Here is an 18,647-nt window from a genome sequence, read left to right as displayed (position 1 = left end):
ACAGAAAGAGATTCATGTTCTTCAATATATCACAATATTCAGATAAGCAGCCATAAACCCATTTGGCTGTGAGTTGGCATACATGCCATGTCCCTAAAATCAAATCACTTGCAGTATGCCAATTCGTATACTTAGGCAGGGCCCTATTACATACCGAGTTAAATTAGCAGAAATTGGCAAAAACCTTTCCTGAATTAACAGCGGCCACAACACTAGTGTTTTTATCTCTCTATATAGGAAGCATTTCTACCCCAAACATTCTGCATACTGTACCTTCAAGGCACTATATTAGACCATAGGCGGTGGAATGATTCCATAGATCACAGGTGATGCTTATTATTGGAGAAAGAAACAATAAAATGCTTGTATTTATCAGAACATATATGCAGATAATGAAGATCACACACGTCCAGTTTGTCTGAATGACAGGCTATCGAGCCACCGGTATTCTAGTCATAAGGGCCAGGTTCTTTAAGTAGGTTTCATTAATTTTTGCCCAGAAAAATTGAAGCAAATTAAGTAGGGTTCTATACTCATCCAGACCAAGCCTTTGTTGGGTCAAGAGAACTTGGGCCTCTCTGAAGTAGCCATCTAGGCAACTTATGTTGATGTCTTGAATTCTGGAAGCCTGATCTGTGACAATAAGGCCAGGTAAGGGCCAGGTCCTGGCTTGCAAAACTCTATGAAGGGAATGAAACTAGAGGTGGGCATAACTTGCAGAATCCCGTGAAGCGTAATCATGCACAATTGAATAAGAAGTCTGTGAGATTACACAGAGTTAGCAGAATTACATGAGAAGAGTAATTAACATTTATTGCTATTTCCTAGCACAAAAATGTCCCCTTGCTTCCAAAATTAACATGAGGATGCATTTTGCAGTATGAGATAGCACTCAATGCAACAGAACACAAATAGCGAGTGCGAGCAGCCACTCACGCTCGCTAAATGTGTTCTTGTGGTAGGAATTTTCCCCAACTTACTCCTGGCATTTAGTGCTATTTTCTAGGATGAATTTTTGCACTAAGAAATAACGCTAAATGCAGCAGAACACGAATAACGATCGCGAGTGGCTGCTCATCCTCAGTAAATGTGCTCCCGCTGTAGGATTTTCCCCCAAATTGCGCAAGCAAGAGTAAATCATGTAATTATTGGTAATTCTGTGTGAAAAAGGAACTCAGAATTACCAAAATGACTTTGATCACTCTGGCGTAATTGAAATTCTGCCCGGCCTAAAGGAAACACAAGCAAAATTAAATTTGTATTGTATCCAATAAAATAGATGGTACTCCTTTCATGTCTGTTACCATGAAATGTTCCCAGTTGAAAGAGGAATGGATAAGAATTCACAATAAATTTGGCTTCATTTTTTTTTTTTTTTACATTAAAAGAAGCTTTTTAATGCAGTAGATCAGAGAGTCAGATAGAATGTTGTTTGAACGCTATACCCCAAGAGATCATAGCTGGTGACCTCTAGTAGATTTTAGACTGAATGTTTGTTGACCTAATAAGATTTCAACTCTTATTCAAAGACTTCTTGCAGGAACAATCTATGCTATTTTCTATAGGTAGTTGTGGCATGTTCTACATCTACATTTGATTAAGATAGAGCCATTTGAATTGAAACTGGACTGCGACCTTCAGGTTGATTTGGCTTCTGATCTAAGATCTATTTTACTCGCCTTAACACCTCGTAAATGCCAATATGTTGTGACCTTCAAAGTAGTGCTGCTTTGTTCTTGGTAATATTAGCCAGTTGCATGAGTTTGCAATTTGGGGTTTCAACTGTGATATTTATCTTACTTTTAAACCTAGGTGGCTAAAGTAACAACCCCTTCTATTTCCTCCTGAAAAATCTTAAAACAATTCTAACTCTCATGGCATATTCCTTTTGGAAAAAATATTATTCATGCTACCATCTCTTTTTGTCTGGAATATAGAAACTTACTTTACTAGGGCCCACCAATGTACCTTCTAGCTAGACTGTAGGTGATGCAAAGATACGCATCAAGACTATTGCATTATCAGTCACAATGGCATCGGCTCACATCTGGTGCTGCTACTGACTTCTTATGGCAACTGTGCCATCTTTAAATGTCTGTGCTCCTTACAGTGAGCCATAAACTATGTATGTCCTGTGTTATAAAGCAATACTTCACCAATAAACAAAATCATTTTCTCTTCCCTTTCCCATTCGCTGGTGTATCTCTGTGCACACCTCTCACATGTAGGAGGAAAGACTTACTTTGTCTACACTGCTAAGGCATGGAACAACAGATGACCTACTCTATTGTGCTTAGTTAAAAACCGTTTTTTATTGCAAAACACTAAAAATCAGGTAATTCACTACTGTCCCTACTAAATTATTCTTGCTTGATCACCTTATAATTGTTTTATTGTGATTCTGTTTCTTTAACGTCTGGAGGAAGCACAAAGCACTGCAGGCCAGAACTCTCAAATACATCTTCTGTGGAAACATTCACAAGTTTTGGAAAAAAATGTCCTCACAATCAACCCCTTTTATGAAGCATTTAAAGGGGAACTATACTGCCTTCAACTTTAATGACATTATTACCTTTTACTTTCCTATCAACTCTAATATTCCTCTTTGCAGGTACCCTCATCTTTCTCTGTTGTAGGTACAACTGGCTCATCTTCCAGACTCTCTGTATGCTACATTGCTAGACTGTGTGTTATTAGAATGTTCCTGGATTCTCATATTCAGTTGGATTTATATACAATGATGTTCATGCTGTTAACTGTTCAATAATTGTCATCTAAGTACTTGATTTTGGTGTTGTTACAGTGAACTTAAATCATTCAGTTGCATTTCTTGCATAGACACTGTTGCTTCTCCAAAGACCACTGACCTTTGGTATCTATGTAAAACGGTTTGCTATCCAATGTGGGTTTGGTAGACTCTATATAAAAACACAAACAAATAAATCATCTTAATCCCTTTTTTTATCAGTACAAGATCAAATCATTCACTGTGTAATCTTAGCATGATGATACAGGAGAGGCACTCACCTGTGCCAACCAAATGATTTTTTTTTTAAAGAATATTTTTATCAATTATGATGTGAAAGAATGCATTGCACAGAGAAACAAGAGAAATTTAAGAATTATCTATTGCTTTAAATGAGATACTGATTCACGGGAACAGTCCCTGACCCTTGACATAAGAACTCAAAAAGTGACTATTAGACGGTCCCTTGAATGGAAAAGAATGTACTGGTGCTAGAACGTAAATCCGTATATAATGAATGCCTAATATATCATTTTAGTTTGCATCTTAAAAAAGGTTTTTACTATATCTTTACACTCCTACATTTGTGAGCATCACCACAGACAGTGGTAGAGAGCTCTCACTTCTAATTGCATTGTCCAGCTTTTAAAAGTCATGATCCATGAATACCCCTGTAACACAATGCAGTAACTGTTGTTCTGTGTCTTGTTTAAAAACAAGATAATTCTTAAACTTTTTCTACGAGGTATATCATTTCACAACATAATTGTTAAAAGCGTTGTAAGAAAACCTGCATTTGTATAAGCAGTTAATGTTATGGGCACAGGTGAGAAACATGACTGTATGATCAATCTTCTATTTTTCTAATGAAAATGTGTGTGTTTATACCTCTGTTGTATATCCTACAAGCAAATAGTCATTGAAATAAAACCAAATACTTTATATGTTTGCTTTGATAGGAAATTCCTAATTGAAGTGTGGTGGATGAAAGATAGGAGTTTTGTGGTCGCCCTTTGCCTCTAACTGAAGGATGTCACTTTTGATTTTATTCAATTGGAGTTAGCTCACCTACTCCTCTGTGCTTTAGACATGCTAGGAGAGAGTAAGACAAAGTTGATTGACCATCCACCCAGAGAACAAACTGGGTGCTAGCATCATAAAATTAGAGTAACAGAGAATAGCTCTCACTAAGATCCATTAGTGGGTTCCTATCCGTTTGTGTAGAGGTAAGTGTCCTGAATGGAAGATCAAACGAAATAGTAGTTCACAGTGAAGTATATCTTAAATGGCATGATTACTCTTTTTACAAATTCAGAATATTTGTTTCTTTTTTTACAAATGATTCCTTAAGAGAACATAATTTATTAAAAATGGTAAAACACTTTTTTGTTTTAATGTTCATTTCTTTGTTCATAAGGAACTGTAACACAAGAGTCCCACTTAGACATTGTCATAATTAGGGTGGATTTTTTATCTATGTATTATTGTGATCAATAAATAACAATTTGAAATAAGAACACACTTTCTGGGGGCCCTCCACAGGTCCAGCAGTGAACTGAAGAGTGGGTGTGACGGTCCTATTTTTATACCAGGTGCCAGCTTTGAAGTGTGAGAAACCTCCATAGTTGTTTCCACATAGATAGTTCTGAATTTTCTTTCCTTACTGCCCAGGTTCCAAAAGGTCACGGGTGACAAAAGGCTAGTGTGGAGTTCTCTGTGAGTGTGCTGAGGCAGCTCCTTTGAAATGTAAGTGGAACAGGGAACAGCTTCACCCCACACTTCCTAGCAGGATGGCACATATTGCCAACATCTAGTCCCTTTATCTCATTGTTTCGGAGGAATACACAGAGGCCAACTGCCATGCTAATCTCAGCCATGTGACCAAGGACAGAGGCTGCAGGCACCAAATGGTCAGGAAAAGGAAAAGCTTTCCAAAAGTGGCATTTTCAGAACTGTGACTTAAAATCCGACTTTATCATTCAAGAGGATTTTACACCATGAGGTTCATTGCTCCTGGGGTCATTGATGTTATACTTGCTGGGGCCACATTGGTACAATGCTGCTAAGGCAATTTCTGATCATTACAACTCAAGGCCATTGATGACAATAATCTGTCAATATTCATGTAAAATAATATTCCTAGTAATAATGAAATACCTACCCAAATCCCTAAAATATATACATACAGTTTATGGGAAAATCTCAATGCTTTGGCAAGCTCCAGTTTCAAGTATGGAGAATAAAATAGATTAATTAACAGTAAACTCTTGCAGGTGTTGACAAGTTGCTAATTTAGGAGACAGCAATAAATTGCGGGTTAAGAGCGGCTCTCTTCACCAACTTTATTCATTCAATGCAAAAGCTCACACTCTAAAGTTTAACGTGAGAAGGAGGAGGATTTTGGTAATAACTCTAAACGTTTTCTATTTTAAGAATATTTTTATTTTATGAAGAAGACAACGAACAAGTAGAAATAGAAATACCCGCAATCTGGCAAGCACACTTCAACGATTGAGACAGAGAAACTGACAGAAAATGAATTCTCGCTGCTTGTTCCGCAGATGGCTTATGTACCAATAAGTGAGAAGCGGGCCATCTGCGAGTTTTTGAAATGACACATTATTTGTAAATAGAGGGATGGAACATTTTCATGTTTCATACAACATATCTTCTGTGACTAACGACAGAGTGCGACATGTTTGCAATCAAAAGGACAAAGTGCAGTTTGGAAGCAGAGCATTTGACAAAAATATACATCCTCCTCAGCGATTTATTTTTCCTTTTGGGAAATGTACATATTTCAAATCAATTTCGAAGCACATCGAGTGCACACTGGAATAATGATGGTTGTGAGAGGTTGGCCACGGGCTAAATGATATAAGATCTCTGGGACCAATTAGCCCAAGTGAAAGGATATTACTGGCAGGGATCAGCTGAAAGTGTTCCCTAGTTTGAATCTTAACGCCACTTTATTAAGTACATTATCCTATACTCACACTAGTTGTATTCATGTTTATAGAGTTGTTGTCACATGGAGAGAAATGCCATGGGCACGTGAAAAAGAAATACACCTTTTAAGCAATCGTGATGCCACACTGAGTATTAAAGGCGTCATGGGGCACAAACGAAAGTAGATCCATGTGTTCAAGTTAACAAAATACACGCTGGCACAATGTAGACATGAAAAAAAGGCTAGCGAGAGAGAAACATTATTTAGGAAAATATGGCAAAACAGCAGTAGCAGCTATTCAAATGTACAGCTTTGTGTGCCATCAAAGTAAGCAAAGGCGCACTAGCTCATCACACCTCATCCCAGTCCTCAATCAATGAAGAGTAACACATAAGGAGAGACCCGCCTATTGGTGGCTACAACTTAGAATCAAAAGCCTCATCAGAAAAGGAGGGAATTACTACCACCAGCATCCATGCAATAGTTCAGTTTTTTGCAGTGAACCTCATTTTGAGCTTTGGTTGTGCTTCAAGTAATCTTATGTTTTTTTTTTTTTCTCACACTCACCTTGCTATAGTATGCAGGCTAGAATGTTAAGCTGGTTATTATACGTGATCTTTGGTTTCCTGCTGCGCTGCAGCTACCAAGATTTTAAAATGTTACCCTCTTTTATTAATATGCACACTGAATCCCAGATCCAGGATAACACAGTGTTTAATTTGAGCAGGTGGTTTCCAGGGCTCAGCTCCGGCTCTTAATTGTCAACACCGGTGCTTGAGACAGTCTGCCACAAGGCGGCTCTGTCTGGCTAATTTAGAGATGACCATAACAACAGTTAATTATTAATTCAATATACATTAAGAATGACTATTACATGCCTCCCAAGCCATTCTTATAGTCTCAAACAAGTTAACATAAAAACTTTCCCATTAAGCATGTTCCCCGCTGTCATCGAATAAACAGATCAAGCTGGCAGGATCAAGCTATTAAAACAACATCTGTTTTGTCCTGGCAATGGCACCCTTTAAGAAGGAATAAATAGAAGCACAAAGTGTGAGAGAATTTAACCTTTGCAAATGGAGTAGGGCCTCCGCACATCTTCTGATACCACAAGCTTGAATTAGGGGTATTAAAAACCTCGTAGAGAGTACTCGATAATATTTACAAAAGAAGGTAAAGTGAAGCAAACTCTGGGGCGAAGACTCCTCACAGGGACAGATTAACACTTTATTTGGGGGGAGGGGCAAACTGGCCCAATGGAAAATTCGGATACCACCTTATAATTCCAAGTCTAAATCTAGTTAGAAGAACTCTGTCCCAGGTTGATTCCACCCAAGGGAGGTATGACTCCATATTGGGGGTAAGCTATCTATCTACTTCAGGAATCCTTCAACATTTAGAAAATATTTCCAGTTTCCTCCTGACTCTCAACTGATTCATGCCCTAATGACATTATCTCTTCTGCACAGGAAAACAGCATTCATGATCACATAATAACAAACAGAATCATATAATCTCAAAATAATATGGAGTAAGCATTCTGTTGTATAAAAGAAGAGCCCCAGCCCAACACTCCAACAAGTAGATGCCCACCTATAGGAAATTATCATCTTTGATGTGATTTCCCCTAATAATTATCCCATCTATTTGCTGATATTATAATTGTGTGTACTTTAAGGGTTAAACAGCTCTAAAGTGCCCGTGGTTCCCCTTTGAACATGGTAACATTGGATACCCCTGAATGACAAATTTAACTTGCTTTTGAGACCCTAGTCTATGTGTTGCAATGGCACCCGGGGCCTAGATGTTAAATGCAGCGCCTATTGTGCCATTCACAGACTGGGCCTGTCAAAAGTAGATTTAGACCTACCCTGGTATCCTGACTGCTGCACTTAAAAACCTGCTGCCATGACTATCTCCAGAACCCTTTGTGACGTGTGTGATAGCCTGCTTTTAAATATGAAAAGAGTCACCACTAAGTACATCTTGTCTCCCACAAGGCAAGGTGCCTGATATTTAAAAGTGGAACATGTGCAGAGTTAAAGTTGGCATGTTCCTCCAGTGACTAGCTCCCAAATGTTATTTTCATTGACAGGATTGTGGCTGGATCCTAGAAAACGTCAAAGTACATAATATAAACTTCAATCAGTAGCTTCAGACAAGAACAGGCTAATATAGTCATTTTAAGACTAGTTCTCATCATTATTAAAATTCCAATTCTTTTATGAAGTTAGATTTTTAATAAATCTTTAGGAAAAGTGACTTCCAAAATGTTATCTTTTGCCTGCCTGAAGATCACGGAGGCTAACTTGCATTAGCCTGCTAATAGCCGCCCAGTTAGTGCTTGACCTTAATGAGGTGTGAAAACTGCTACCAGAGCAGAACACTTGCTTAAATTTGCTGACAGGATGAACTGGGTATGGATCATTTGCTATCAGTGTAGAAAGGATAGCTGGGGTGGGCCCAGAAATACTAATACCTTTAAAGGGACAGAGGTGATTCCTCAGAATTCACAGTTTAGTTTAAGGGGATACCAGAAAAAGGAAAAGCCTTTGACTTTAAGGGAAATGTTAGCTGGGCTGGCATCAAGCCCAGGAGGAGGGAATCTATCCCCAGAACTAGTTCTGGAGTGGACACGGGAGTGAACTGCTTATTTCTGGGTTCCCCCTTCTTGAATTTTAGGGCAGTGGTGCACTGTGAGATAGTTATCAGTAAGGCAAACACAATATGATGCAAAAGTAGGGCGAGTTGCCCTCTATAACTTTTCCTTCACTGGTTAGGGAAAGTCATTCATAATTATGGCACCCTAAAGAACCCAACTCATGAAACTTTCTGGACCTTCAAAAGAGCAGAAGAGGACTGGTCCTGCTGTCTGTTACCTGAGAGGAGTCCTGAAGGAATGGCCCTGATCCCTCTTTTACCCACAGCAAAGAAGTGGACTCCATGGTCATTTAGCCAACCTCATGTCTGGCCATAAGCTGCAAGAGGCCATTCTTCAGAAGTGACTAGTTGACCAGTACCATTTGGTCCTGGTTTGAACCTTGCTGGTGGCCCCTGCTAGAGTGAGTCATGGTCCTAATTGCTGTCCTTGAGGTCTTGGGAGCCTTAAAAGTGACCCAAGGAAACTGCTCCAAAAACCCTGAAAAATTGGAACTTAGAATATTTCTGAAGCCTCTAGAGCCATCAATGGGACCTCAAGGCAAAGATGCCTGATTCTGATGCAACTCTGTTAGATATATCTTGACGTTTGCCCTTCTGGAGGATTTTGAGCTCCATAGAAAAGTTAAAATGTAAAACCTTTTACCAAAATGAACCCACTCAGGGTATCTGACCCATGCTCCATCGTTGCTGCATTAGGTTGCGATCTGTAATTTCTATAGGCTATCATTCCTGCTCAGTGCTTTTTGGCTATCTTTTTGCCTGAAACTTTAAATATTCAAATCTCTGATTACCCTTGTTGTCAGTCAGTCAATCAAACTTTATTCACCAATACAGTCATAAAAGTACATCATAGAAAATTTGGAAAAATCAGTGCAAGCCATGATTAAAATTTATAAGATCACACAGTACCCGAAGAAAAACACTCAAATCCCAATTAAAACTTGTCTCTAATATTATACAATGCAAATAGATACTAGTAATGGCAACTTCTAAACAGGCACTGTTTGAAAATATATTTTTCTGTGGGTTAGTGAAGATCTAATGACAGCACTGCACACTTCTGCCCAACCTTTCTGCTGTAAGTACTGAAAGCCCTTTTTATACGAATTGAAATTTAAGGGGCGTAAGACTGGAATTTAAAAAATTGGGTTTGCACGGACTGGCAAAAGGAGCAAAAAAGAATAAAATGGAATGTACTTTGCTGTGAACAGTTATCACCGGGGCATGCAGGGAGGTTTTCTAAAGCCATGCACCTTGTTGGGGGAAGGCTAAAAGAAAGTGTAAAGAATCCAAGCGTAACCTGGATAAAAATATTCTGTGCTGGGTATTGTCTTGAGAAGTTAAATCAAACTACAGTTGATGTCTAGAGGGTAGAGCATGGTAATACTCCAAAGATGACAACTGAAGGGCCTTGGTTTGGTGCACACACTGACACAAGCCATAAAATAGAAACCTTGTCTGGGCATTTGCAGACGGCCCTAATAATTCTTGATTGGAGAAGTACTCTGGTACCGCCAGTCTTACAAAAGTTCTCTTGACATAAGCCAGCAAAGGGATGATAGCCCACTTGTTCAAAGCAGTCTAAAAGCATTGTTTTAGTAAGGCCTAACTTGGGGGATTGCACATTTTTCAACCATAGCAGGAGGGGAACCAGCCCTAGAAATTCTAAATAGGTTAAACCCACCTCAGAATGGCAAAAGAAAGTAGACACCCTGGGAGGGACCGCTAATAATATATGCAAAAAGCTATTTTGTAGCTTTTGGAGACTGTCACAGTGGCAATACTCCTAAACTGCAGCCCCATAGGTGGAAACCGAAATGCATTTAGATTTATGAAGACTTGCCATCTTCTTCACTGGCCTATGACCCTGTTTTGATGCAAAAAGCACAATACTGCTTCAGCCATACTAGAAGGTTGTGCTCTCAGCATCAGCAAAGGACCCCAGTTTTGCTGAGAATCAAAAGGGATGCCTAGATGATGGAAGCTATCTAATCTGGTGACAAAAACTCCATTAATATAATGGGATTTCATTTTGCTGCTTTAACACCCGCAAACTATTGTGAATGACTTTCAACGATTTACCTTTAAATCTAGAGAATCTGATAATGCATCCTCCATCCTCTGTAGGCCATTTGAGTCCTTGCCATGAGGACCACATTGTCAGCATAAAGAAGAGTAGAAATGTACCAGTTGCCCACCCTTAGGATGTCTAGCTTCTTTTGAAGTAAGTGCGCATGGAGACTGTTTAAATAAAATAAAAATAAGAACAGCACCTAGATACAACCTTGGCAGACAACCTGGTTGCTACACAGAGATGATGTGCATTCCCCCTTATCCAAAATGGATTTTAGCTGAAGTGTCTCAATGGAAGTGGCGTAGAAGTGTAATTAAAGTTTTTTAAGCCCCAGGTTTTCCAAGATTGCCAATAATTTAGAACGGTTCACTGTGTCAAAAGCACAACATGGGGGTCCGCAGTGGAGTTAAGGAGGTGCAAGAACTTCCCATAGTTCTACCCAGGGGTTGAGGTGGTAAGGAAAGGCCCCTGGCGGCATCAATTATTTCCTCAACAAAGCCAACGTCTGAGTGTATTGCTCCCATAACAGTAGACAAATAGTTGGTAACCGATGGTGCAAGAGCATCAGAGGGATTTTTCTCTCCTTTAAATGAAGTAGCTTTTCTCCATGGCCCCCACAAGGGAAAATAAAACAGGGCCTTTATGGTATCTCAACAAGTCAACATATTATCCTACCTTAGGAGCAAAGAGAACTTCTTTCTAGCAAAGCCAAGGGGGCTATCCCTGCCCTGCCTATTCCTGGTAATGACGTGTGAAGACAAGCCCTACATCAGCCCGAGCGCATCCTGCGCAGCGTAATGACTGGGCAGAGCTTTATAGCTCTTGTTGGATGCTAGATTAGAGCCCCACCTCCACCAAAGTCTCCTGGGACTTGCAGTCCCTCTTGAAACAGTGTTTGAGACCCGCACAGCGGGTAACTGGGTGGCTCTTTATATAGCTTCTTGGATACTGAATGTGACCACACCTCCACCAGAGCTCCTGGGACTTGCCGTCTCTCCTTAAGCTGTGTCCGTGTCTCTCCCTGTTAGTTTTCTGCCATTTTGGTATAATTTTGCTCATTACATTTTACTTTATTTTTCAAATTTTATTTGAGATTTGTTAGTGCTTAGGGTTTTGACTTTATTTACTGTTCTTGTACTGCATACATACTTTACACATTACCCTAAATTAAGCCTGCCTGCTCTGTGCTATAGCTACAAATGAGTTGAGCTCAGGTTAATTGGTGACTTTAGGGGTTCGTCCTGATAAGCGTTGTGATTATTCCTTGATGTGGATGGTCCACCCTCACCCTAACAATAATCCAAATTCTTACAGCCATTGTCCAGAAAGCCTAAAGCATTGTCAATTATCTGGATTAATTGGATTGTGGCCATTTCAATGATAAAGCCTGATTTGATTCCTGACTAGAATTCATGGACTAGTCGATTTTCATAAATGAATGTTTTCATTTGAGTATTAACACACCATTCTTGAAGCTTTGCTAGAAAAGACATGATGGTGACAGGTCAGTTTCAGTCTCGAGATCTACTGAGCTGTCAAAATCCACCTTGCTCAAAAAAGATGTTGATGAGATTTGTCCTGTAATGCACAAGATGAAGCTAAGATCCTTGGTGTAAGGGACCGAATGGGATCAGAGGTTTAAGTTTGGAAATGGTATTGATACATTTGCTCTGACATATTGCCTCAAAATTGCACCTGTTGTTAAACTCTTTTACAGAGAGGGGGTGGTTGGTCAGATAGCTTAAGAGAGGCTTGATTAGTTTTGACTTGGGAGTGTAAACCTGTCACATTTAGTATGAACTTGTGATGGATTGGTGAGTCTAGTGTGATCAACATTTAATATGTGTTCTTTATGCTACTAGCAATTTGGTCAGGTTGGATAAAGATGAGTTTTGAAGTCAAACATATTATGTAGCCCTGAGAAATTATTTTAAGCATTAAGTTCTTCAGAATGGGACACAAATTTTAGATTTAGCTTTATGGGAGTTGTAGGTGAAGGGCAAACTGACGGGAAATCATGCTTCTCAATTTTGTAAGGTCAATAGGCATGGTGGGTCAGACCGAAGTCATGAATATTTGGGTTGAACATTGGTCATCGAATTAGGATATTAAGGAGTTTGGAGACAGGCATGCCAATCCACCAGGATACAGTCATTAGATGACAGGATACCATCTCTGTGAATGATTAAATCAAGGAGGTTATTCAATAAGAATTTGCATGGGACCTTGCAAGGCATAAAGTATTGCGTTAATTTACTTACTGTTATAAAAGCCTGAAAGTGCAGTGCAAAAATTGTGAAGTACCAAATAAGCACAACAACCTTTCGTAAATAACACCCCAAATTTGAAAACTTCCTTACAAGTGGATCTCTTTTTAAGATTTGCAGGATCATTGTTTCAGAGTAAATCAAAGAATTGGAATCCAGAGATGAGTGACAGGTAAGTTAAAAGTCAATGACGATAATATTTTTAGATGACAGAAATTTTGGAAGACATGTGATCCATACAATTCTAAAGAATGACGAGGCTATCAAAAGATAAGGATAACAGAGAAGGATGACATTAATAATATAAATTCAAGCAATCAGCACTGGAAAATGGGATAAGATGCTGTTTGCACTTGCAGAGGATAACAGTTTGCAAATACCTACAACACTGCACACCATGAAGGTAAATATTTAATACATTGGTAGTAGAAGTAGGCCCATAATGGTATACAAGGCAAGCCATCTGTTAAAAACAAGAGACCAAGATCTAGATTTGTGATCTTGGCTGGAGGTCTGCAATTATGCAGCTAAATAAGACCTAAAATATTGAATTTGAAGTGAAATGGAAAAAACAGTCATGAAGTAGTCAGCAGTCCACTGTCAGTGGAGTTTGACTGTTGCCTCATGGAGGACAAAGGAAGAGGCACTACAATATGAAATTTGTGTGTTCAACTATTCTTGTGTTCCACTGAGGTGACAAAGTGGAGGTTTTGTGGTTTAAGTGAATAGAAGGATCATTGTTTGTCATCTCATGTATTTACGGAAACTATTTAGAGAAGGATTAAAGAACCAAAATGGGGTTGACCAATTAAGGATAATAGTCATTGAGATGATTTCTACGGTCCTCTGGTCAGAATTACATTGAGGGCCTATGAGGGGGATATCCCTGTTGAATATAGGAATGTAAGGTAGGGGTAAGAAGTATAAACCAAAGATGGACAATGTTTGCCATTTATTAGGTGATCAATGTAGGAATTTGTTCAATTGAGGTATTGTGAATGAAAGGAGTCTGTGGATAAACATGTAGGTTTGCAATGGGTAGTATCCCAGCTTGTTATGTCACAGACACTGGAGAGCACATTTTCTGTGCTAGAAAAAGTGAAACTGCTTTAGAAAAACAAAATGTATGCTCAAAAACACAAGACTAATTCAGAGATGTGGGAAATTATGTTATTGCTTGAGGGGGGTTAAACCCTACTCAAGCAGCAACCAAAATGATTGTCAAGGTAAAACACAAACAAACCCCAAAGTAACCTATGCTCAACCCTCTGGTAGCTCGGCACAAAATCAGTCTGGTTGATCTTAGAGGCAATGAATAAAGTATTTATGCAGCACTAAACACTAATAAAGTGAAAATACAATGCAAGAAAAGTCCCATACAACTTTAGAAAAATAGAGTAATATGTAATATATTATTTGACAGCAAAATTACAAAAATGCAATCAGTAGAACTGGAGAAATGCAATTTTAAAGATTTAAGGTAAGTAGAGCCCCTAAAAGGGCAAGGCACCACTCACTTGTTGCTGGTGGTTGCTCTCACATGAAGAGTCAGATTTCCTGGAGCTTTGCATTTGTGGACAGCATGGTCTTGGCTGAACATGCCTGTTCCTTGTCACCAAAACCCCAAAACTTTAGATTTTCTCCTTTTCTTCAAGGAGGAGTTACAATTATGCCACACCATGGATCAGGACCTAAGGGGCACCTCTTGAGGATCAGGAATTCGCTCCAGCAGAGCTCCAGCAGATTTAGTGGTAGGGCCAGGAAGTAGGTTAGCTGTGCAGATGCAGGGATGCCTCTGTTGCTCGTTATGTCCATGTAGCTCAAAACAGGAGGTCAGTCAAATGCCTCTTTGAGTCACTTCAGCCTGGGATGAAGGATGCAGGTCCAGTCTTCCTTCCCAGCAAGACTCGAAGGTCTCAGGCAGCAGGGCAACAGGGCATCTTCTTCTGTAGTATCCACAGGTCTAGAAGTACACTGAAGAGTTTGGTCTGAGGTCACTTTGAAGTGAAAGACTTTTCTAGAATCTTACCCCTACAAAGGTGTCTGGAATTCCCTGCCTCCCTGCCCAGGCCCCAGCTTGTCTGGGGGCCCAAAAGATGAGTGTGAACCCCTTTGATAGTGTGCTGAGGCCGAATCTTTGTGATGTGCAGGTGTGGTAGGAGGCATGTCCTCCAATACATATTCTCTCTTTGTCTCACTGTCTGTTAGTAATACACAAAGACCAACTACCAGCTATATCTAGTGATATGAGCCAGGATACAGGCTGCAGGTGCCAAATGGTTAGGGCAAGAAAATAGCAACTTTCTAAAAGTGGCATTTTCAGAATTGAGACTTAAAATCCAACTTTATCATTGAAGTGAGTTTTATTTATTCATTTATGAGTTTTACATAGAGTGAACATGACCCGAAGGTATCAGAGCACTTAGCAGAGTAAGCACAAGAACAAAAACAAGAGGTACCTACAGGTTAGATAAAAAACTATATAACAACAGTAAAATGAGTAAACGATATGCTGTGGGATATGGAAACAGAATATCAACAAGTATTCGAGATACATAATGCGTAACCAAAAATATATAGCAACATTATCAAAGGAAGAATCTAATAGACAGTTGGACATATTAATGCATCAGTTCTACATTAGTTGAGTTAGGGAGATGTGAGGGAGGGAAGATTAGATGCATAGATATCCACAGAGGTAGAGAAAAAACATGTTATCTTAGTGCTTACATTCACGATACATTAGTGCTCTACAGAGTAACCACATAAGCAATAGCATGATGTACATGGAGAGTAGATAAAAATATATAGTAATGGTAAAAAAAAAATACAGTGGGATATGTAAGCAGAATAGCAGCAGGTACCTGAGTTACAAACAGTGTGAATAAAAATACATAGCAACAGTAAATCAAAGAAGAATATGATAGACAGTGTACACAGGTTCTGAGGTAGTTGTAGTTTGGAGGAGCGTGGGTGGGGAGAGTAGATGCAGTTTTCCCCGAGGTAGTGCTGCACAGATTTATGTGACGCGTGTAGTGTAACATGGCCCTAGACTCAGGCATGTTACGGAGAGACAAGAGGCAGCAGGCAAAATGAGGTTGGGGTCTAGACAGCGAACGGGGCATGGCCGATTCCTCACTAAGAGAGGAATTTGTTGGATAGAAATATTTTTACTTCTTTCCTGAAGAGGGATATGGATGGGTTGCATCTGATCTCAGAAGGGAGAGAGTTCAAAATATATGGGGCCATTCCAGAGAAGTGAATTGCAATTCCTGTAGAGACCAAACTCGACTTTCCTACCTGCTCCCAAATGATAGTTATCGTTTATTAAATGTAATAAGGTAACCAAATGATATCCTATAGGACAGACAGGCCTTGCAGGAGTGAAAAACGAGCATAAGATTGTTTCAGTAATAGGACAAGTAAAAGTCAAGAGTGCATGTCCAACTTTTTAAATACACTGGACACTACCCTACGGACTGTTCAAGGGCCTACCTTACGGGTGACTTATATCTATAATAAAGGAAGGTATATGTCTAGCAAAATGTTTATTTTGATAGGCTTTGATACTGAACACACAAGCCCTGAAAGGTTTAAATGGCTACTTAAGTGGGTGGCACAGAGCTACAGGCCCTCTAGTAGCATTTCAGGTATCGGCCCTGGGTACATGTAGTACCACTTTACTAGGGGATTACAAGTAAATTAAATGTGCCAATTGGATGTAAACCAATTTCACCATGTTTAAGGTTGAGAGCACAAGTGCTTTAGCACTGGTTAGCATTGGAAAAGTGTGCAAAGTCCTAATGCCAGCAAAAAACAAAGTCAGTGAAAACAGAAGGATTGAAAGCAACCGTCTGGGGAAAAAACTACATTAGGATAACAGGTACAACAAGAGGCCTTGGTATCTTGGAGACCCCAGGTCCTTGCTCTCCGCCTGTTATGATAGTCAATAACAGCCATACTTTTATTTTGGAAGGACCATCTCATTAGCTATATGTTTACGATGTCCTCAGAATATATAAAAGGTTTTAGACCTGATACTGTTTGCGTGGTATTCCCTCAAACAGCTGGTCTTCACTCAGTGATATTTGCTGAACACTTTTTATGTTGGCATTAGAGCTCACTGCATTTTACTCCTGCTACCCAGTGCTAAACTGTTTATGCTGTCTCCTAAAAACATTGTAAAACTGTCTTACATCTAATTGACACATTTAAGACTTACTTTTAAGCCCCTAGGAAATAGCGCTACCCTTCTGCAGGGCCCATAAATTGAATGCTAACAGTGGGCTGCAGCACTATTTGTGCCACCCACTAAGGTAGCATTTTTAAATATGTCTCAGGCTTGTAGTGCAGTTTTAAACTGCCTTTTCAACCTGGCAACATAAGCCTTTTGCCACTCCCAAACCATTCTTTTTAACACTTATGAGTCACCCCTAATATTGGCCTTAAAGGCTCGTAGGGCAGGGTGCATGGTATTTAAAAAGTGGGACACGTGTGTTTATGTTTATATGTCCTGGCAGTGAAAAACTCTAATGTCAATTTTCAGTGTTGTAAGGCCAATACCCTAGGCAAACACTGGGCCACCCTATTTCTACTAATAAGTGCTAACTTCAGATTGGAGCCATTACAAAAAATGGGGTAACCCAGTAAATTGAGGACCTGGGTGTAATCTTGATACAAAACACAATGGTCCTGAATTAATATTTCATATACAAGAGCAAAAAGGCTCTTACTTAGTTGAATAATCTACTAAGTCGTGAGCTGAGCAGGGAAAAAAAGGATTTTGAGTCGCTCACAATATTCAATATAACATTTCAATATAAAACGCAACATCCAAACTAATAAATCACCGGATATTTACTTCATTTTGGCAATTTAATTACAAATTTATATAGTATTCAACTCAGGGTTGCTCCAGAGGGAACGTGCATATAGCAGAAGTGCTAAAGGGTGAGTGAGTGAGAAGAAGAGTGGTAGAGCATAGTAGCAATAAAAATTCTTAAATTCACAAAAGGGGTAAACGGTCGTAATTCACCGTCACAAACAGAACCTGGTCACGTTCACAATTTACAATGATATAGTTGAAGACAAATTAAGCATCTGGCACGGAAAAGGAGTTTTGTGTCCCAGGTGGTAGAAGGGGCGTCGACGTTTCGACCCGACTAGGGGGCCTTAGGGGAAGTTTGGACCTTGCGTGACTCCTAGAAGACGTCTAATGCCTAGGAAAATTAAAAACAGAAGGGGTGATCAGGATGTTGGACTAAAAATGCATGATCATTACGGGGAAGGCCTACAAGGCGGCTTACCTGAAACTTTCAGGGGCCCGTATTATTAGGGGCGCACAAAGTGCTAATTCCAGACGTCCCTCGTAGTGTAGGGGTAGATTGTCTGAAAGAGGTATTGTAATCAGTCACCATTCAAATTTAATTGTGTCTCACCTCCAATATCCGAATGTCAAGTTAATACCTTCTTTCATTTATTGACAGTTCGTCCTTGAGATTGATCAACCCAAGAGACCTACAGTGTTTGACTGAAGAACCTAGGTATTGATTGCTATACCTCCTTGTAACCATTCGGATATTGTGTGGCTACCCTCACATCTCGAGCATACCTTAAAAAGAATTTCATCTCTTTTAAACTCTTACTTCAGTCATGATTTACACACACAGGGTGCACAAATGGCCTTGACTAGCCACGATGTAGGATGGTCCATTCTTCTCACAACTATACCTCTGTACTCTCTTTCACTCTTTTGTCTATTCTCAGTACTATGTTACTCAGTTATGTTACAATGCATTGTGTTAGTTCCACAAGTGTTGAAATTGTCCCTGTTTTTATATGTGAGAATTTTTGGTGTAAATACTGTGGTGTTTTGTATATATGAACGTGTGATTCAGTCATTTCAAATGCTGTATTTGTTGTATTATACACTGTATGTTTTTTATGTTT

At 39.4% G+C, this 18,647-nt stretch overlaps 1 protein-coding gene across 1 annotated transcript in view; it reads right to left on the bottom strand.

The window, feature by feature from the left end:
* Nucleotides 1–18,647, bottom strand: part of HTR2C (5-hydroxytryptamine receptor 2C) — a 3,718,710-nt gene that overhangs the window by 756,831 nt on the left and 2,943,232 nt on the right. Inside the window, exon 11 of the mRNA XM_085606666.1 lies at nt 18,005–18,086. The gene's annotated coding sequence lies outside the window, so the exon portion shown is untranslated. The remainder of the gene's footprint in view (nt 1–18,004; nt 18,087–18,647) is intronic.

Source organism: Triturus cristatus, chromosome 5_2, assembly GCF_964204655.1.
Source record: "Triturus cristatus chromosome 5_2, aTriCri1.1, whole genome shotgun sequence".
Lineage (NCBI taxonomy): Eukaryota > Metazoa > Chordata > Amphibia > Caudata > Salamandridae > Triturus > Triturus cristatus.
Note: the sequence above shows the minus strand (reverse complement) of the source record. Positions and strands in the feature narration are given on the sequence as shown.